The sequence below is a fragment of the Camelus ferus genome, chromosome 29, assembly GCF_009834535.1.
Source record: "Camelus ferus isolate YT-003-E chromosome 29, BCGSAC_Cfer_1.0, whole genome shotgun sequence".
NCBI lineage: Eukaryota > Metazoa > Chordata > Mammalia > Artiodactyla > Camelidae > Camelus > Camelus ferus.
In genome coordinates, this window is record NC_045724.1 from 23,763,216 (window position 1) to 23,768,609 (window position 5,394).

At 44.9% G+C, this 5,394-nt stretch overlaps 1 long non-coding RNA gene across 3 annotated transcripts; it reads right to left on the minus strand.

Moving 5' to 3' along the window:
• Nucleotides 1-611: 611 nt before the first annotated feature.
• On the minus strand, nt 612-5,083 carry LOC116660426. 3 transcript variants are annotated; one of them, XR_004315931.1, is made up of 4 exons: nt 4,878-5,083; nt 3,147-3,445; nt 1,646-1,991; nt 612-1,275 (listed from the first exon to the last, which is right to left on the minus strand). It is a non-coding gene; the product is annotated as an uncharacterized LOC116660426 (long non-coding RNA). The 3 variants fall into 3 exon arrangements; XR_004315930.1 differs by lacking the exon at nt 4,878-5,083 and adding an exon at nt 4,269-4,623 and having other exon boundaries at nt 1,646-1,764; XR_004315929.1 differs by lacking the exon at nt 4,878-5,083 and adding an exon at nt 4,269-4,623.
• Between the last annotated feature and the right edge of the window lie 311 nt (nt 5,084-5,394).

The window sequence follows — 5,394 nt, forward strand, 5'->3', positions numbered from 1 at the left end:
CCAAGATCATTTTGCCATAGTGAAGTTGTCAGCTGTGCTAAATATTCCATCACAGTCAAGAGCCATGTCTTTGACATTTGATAAAAATACGGTTGGTTGATATACCAATAAGTTAAATACAACTGGCAAAGAAAAGTTAAATTAACTTATAGTATGACATTTGGCTCCCTTTCAAAGGTGTGTGTTGAATTCTGCTTTCCTAAAAAATTAAAATTTCCCATATTTAGAAATTCTTTCCCTCCACACAATAGAACTATTTTGTGCGGTTGCTGAAAAATGTTTAAGCAAAGGCAAGATAACATGTGACTTCTAAAAAAAAAATGGAGTTTCAATTGTCAGCTGTGTCATTTGTTTTGTTTCAAGATTCTATTTTCTACCTTCTTGCCCTGGCCATGATGAATAATAATTTCAAGGAGAGTAATTTAAATATATCTTATCCCCTTTGGCTACAGGATCCCCATAAGAAAAAATATAAAAAGGTGATCAATAATATATAAGAATTGATTACAGTAGATTTGAAATAGCCATGTTGGTAAAAGGATGCAGCTGTTTGTACATCTGTGTTCAAAACAATTAAGATAGGAACACTCACTGCAATATTTTATGGCCACTTATATTCAGTTTAATTTTTAATAGTATCGGGAATACTTAGGAGCATCTGGGCTCTGTTAAGAACATAAAATCACTGGAGTCTCTGAGTACATCCAGATTCTGCAGGAGATGTGCCACGCTGACATTTGGGTTGTCCCGAGGTTCCATCTTTTACTGGCTGTGTTTCTCTACCACACAGAAGAGTACTTTTTCAGTATGTTAAAAATTATTTGCTCTTAACTGTGGAATTCTACTTGGGATTCCTCCCTAAGTTGTGAATACACACACCCTTGGCAAGGACGCCAAAGGCTGTGTTCCAAGTTCCACGTGGCCAAAAGGCTTCCAGATGTTCAGCATCAACCATGCTAGTTGTGTTTGCACAGCCAGGAAAATGCAGAACTTCTGAGCTGTGTTCATATGGAAAATGGAATACATTCTTTATTCACTTAGTTTCTTGGTGGGTGGATAACAGAGCAACTGCATCAGCTTGACCTTGGGAGCTGACCCTCATCCTTTGGCGCTCAATCTAGTCCTTCCCGTCATAACTGTTCATGTAATCGGACGTGGTCTTTGCTTTGCTTTCTACCCCGTGGTTTCTTCTGTGTTAACCATTACGTCATCTTACAGAAACTTCCTGAGGGCTGGGGCTGTGCTTTCAACGGTCTTTCATGCCTGGCACCATGCCTGAGGAACAGAAAAGTTGTTTAGAATTCTAGAGTTAACATATTTTCCTGTTTCCAGAAGCCACATGATTTCCCACATTTTAGCAACTCAGAACTTAAGATTTCTGTAATAATCAATGTCAATAGACTATTTCAGCTGCTGGAAGAGAAGTTGAGACAGTTTTCCTTTGCTCAGTGTTCCCTTTCGCTCAATAGGGAAATTTAACACTCCAGCTGTTAGATTTACTTGTTTGGATTCCTTGTTGTCACGGAAAATGCCTTCAAAAATACTACACAATGAATTAACACAGAACCACTAGGTAAGAGGCAGATTGTTGTCCAATTAAAGGCAAAAAACAAGGCCAGAAAGAGATGGGATTCCTGTATCTCACCCTGCACGTGTTTCAGGAGGTCTCGTTCCCTCTCTGAGGACTGGCGTCTTCTCCAGAGACTGACCCTGCGATGGCCCACCTTCTGCAAGGGAGACATTGCACGACCGCCAGCCTGACATCTGCACAGAGGCGTATAAAGCAAGCAGGGGAATCTCTGAGATGTAAGGTCTGGGCTGCGCACAGGACGTTGGGAGAAAGAGGTGAACTGTTGTTATCCAAAACCAAAGGTCTGCGTACCGTCCTCAGGAAGGGCAACGTGAACCGTCAGGATTTGACGCCTGCGGGACGCGTGCAGAGATGGGGCTTCCTGGCCAGGATCTGGGGAGGCGGCGCAGCCCTCCGAGCTCTGCCACCGGCACAAAAGCGGGAAGAGTTCCACGTGCTTAGGACAAATAGATGTCCTATGCAAAGTACCGCGTTGTTACCGGAATCTTCAAAGCTAACAGGAAGACATCCCTCTTTTCGCTCGCAAATCCCAAGAGCCAACGTGGGATGTGTGCTCCGCTCCCACAGTAGGGGATGCAAGTACTGTCCAGCTCTTGTTTCTCACATCAAGTGAGAACGGGCTCTGCGTGATTTTACTGCTAATTCTTCCCGGTTTCCCCAGGAGAGCTGCAAAATACATCACCTTTCCCTTTGCTCAAGTGCATCCTCGCAGGTCCATTTCCCCTGGGACCTCCCTTCCTGAGCCCCATTGGAGCACTTCAGACTTTTTTTTTTTTTAGTGGAAGTACTGGGGATTGAACCCAGGACCTTGTGTGTGCTAAGTCTGCACTCAACCACTGAGCTACACCCTCCCCACTACACATTAGACTTTAAAACAATGTCTAGATGACTGGTGTGTGGACAGAGTGAGAGAATCTACCAGAACGTATACAATATTCAAGTATAAATGAATATTCCCATCCACGAGGCAAACTATTCTTTGAGTGCTCGGTGGTATTACGCCAAGTGACAGGCTCCGTAAAGAAACTGTTTTTCAACTTTGTGTTTGTGTATGTAACAGGAATACCACGTGGCGCCATTTCGTAGCAGCCAGTCATTAAAGCCTCTGTGGACTAGAGAAACATGCCGACTTGGAGTAAGAATGCACAGAAGGCAATAAACTCTGACCTGGCTGAAGGAATGGCTGCAGGGCCAGAGAGGGCCTGGGGCTGAGGGGGAAGGGAGGGAAGGGGAGGGGGTGAGGACCGTGCGGGTGGGGAGGGGACTGTGGAAACCTCTGGGCAGGGCTGCAGCTGTGCACGGCGCACAGTGGGATGTGTCAGAGCCGGCAGGTTTTTGTTACCCTTACGGGTTAAGCGATGCAATGTGACCCCCGTGCCCGACCAGCTGACGACGTGGGCCGGGTACAGACGGCCTGCGGATTGTTGAAACGTGTTCAGATAAACTGGAAAGCAGTGCTTCATAATGACTCATGGTATGCTAAATCTGTATGTCAGAGGGGAAGGAGGACTGAGAAAAGCAAGACAATAAGTAAGAGATAAAAACTACGCCTCACCTCTAGGCTGTGTATATAAATTATAACAAAGGAGGGGAAAATGCCGGAGGTGGGCTGCTGCGTCGTCAGAGCTCGCTCTGCGTCCTGGTTGCTGATTTGCTTGCTGATGTGGGTCTTTTAGAAAATCGAGGGGGTCTTGCTCCTAGTGAAGGAATGAAGTCAGGCAGCTGAACGCGGTCACCGCCGGCTGCCTCCCGGTGCGATGACCAGGCTGTGGTCGCCGCCAGTTACCTCTGGGAGCGACGACCAGGCTGCTCCACAGAGTTGCTCTGACCATGTCTCTGCTGTGCGTGCCCCTCCTGACACATGAAAAGAAGAGTTTCACTGTGCATAGTTCTGAAATGTTGGTGAAGTCTAAATACAAGATGGTTGAGAAATCAGAGCAGAGAATCTTCACTTACTGAAGGATCTTAAGTCAAAAAATAAATTGGTGGGGAGGTACAGCTCAAGTGGTAGAGCACATGCTTAGCATGCCGGAGGTCCTGGGTTCAAGCCCCAGTACCTCTTCTAAGAATAAATACATAAATAATAAATAAATAAACTTAGTTAACTCCCCCCACCAAGTGGGATCATCTTGAAAAATGGTTTCTCCTGATGCCTGTCCCTCGGCTTCCTGAACCTCATTGTAAGCAGATAAGGTAGGGGGTCCCAGAGAGAGAGAACCAGGCATCTCCCTCTTGACAGAAAAGCAGCTATGATCTAAGCATGGCCACAATGCCTGACCTTGAACAGGTCCAGTAATAATTATCTTAGGGGAATTAAAAAAAAAAGCCTTTTATCAGGCGAGAGATAATAAATCAGTTGTCAACTCCCAGTTCTGTTTCAATGGTAAAGATTATCCTAAAACACTTTCTTGAGCTGTTTTGCAGAATTTAAACCCCCCTCAGCACCAACCACCAGATCAGCTGAGACCTAAGGGATCATGTGATGTTGACCTTTTCTGACACTCTTGGCTTTAATCAACTAAAGCCTGGACTCCGTTGACCTTTGCCCCAATTCTATGCTGAATTCCCCTTTGCTCAAGCCCCTTCATGAATATGCATGTACCCTCAGCTTGAAACTTCCCCAGTTTTGCTGCTGGGGAGACACTGCTTTGGGAAAGACCCCCGGCGTTCTCCTTACCTGCTGCAAGTAATAGACCCTTCCTTCTCCTGCTGTTTAGCTCTCTGGATCTTTCGGCTTGACACCCACTGAGAGACAAACCCAGTTTTTGGGTAACATCATTGCCTTATGAAAAAAATTAACTTGAGTACTATAAAAGAAAAACAGCATTTCCTCAGTCTTCGGTCAAGAATAATTTTAAAACAGCATTAAAATGGTACTCAAGTGAAAACATAGCCTTAAAAACAGGAAGTAGAAAGCTAGAAAGAATGAAAACAAACTAGGCATGCAACTCAGGGAGACGGGCAAAGTGTATCAAATAACCCCAACGAAGAGAAGAAAGGAATCAAGAAACATAAAAGCAGAGCTTAACGAAACAGGAAACAAAACGCATAAACTTGACCAATATCATCAAAAGTTTGTAAGTTGAAAAACTCACTAAAATAGATAAATATGATCAAGAGGAAAGAAGTTACGTATAAACCACAGTAGAAACAAGAAAGAGATGTAAGTTCAGGCACAGAGATTTTTAATGTTATTAAAAAAAAAACCAGTTTGTATATCTCTAGCAGCATACCTGCAAATTTAGATTCAAATGATTACTCAGAAAAATGCAACATACTGACTTACTGAATAAACTGTGCTTCTTAGCCGAGATGGTCATTAGCAGGGATGATGGCTTAAGATGGACAATTTTTTTCTGGACAGCTGAGGTTTGCCAACAGATCCCACAGTTTTTCTTCTCTTAGTTGTAGGTTTATCTATTTTCAAAGCTTGACTTTTTGTGCATGTAATTTAATTTTCTCCCCTTCAGCAGAGAATGTCTGATGTAAGCTTGGAAACCTGCAGTGGGAAGGGGAGTCGGGGGGGGGGCATTTCTTCTGTGTCCCCATGACCCCTCTCACTGGATGTTTGTCTAGTACCCACCCCTTCGTGGGCCCCGACCCCGCCCAGGCAGGGAGAGTTGTTGGCGGAGCTTAGAACCTGGAGCGGTTGTCATCCTTCCTCGGGGCATCTCTGTTTCTGGTGCCCATCGTGGTGCTGTCTCTGCTGGTCTGCTTGGTACAGTCTTAGAGCCCCTCGTCCTCAGGGGGTCTCCTACCAGCCAACTCCTCTTTCTGTCCCATCCTCAGCTCCTGCCTTCTGA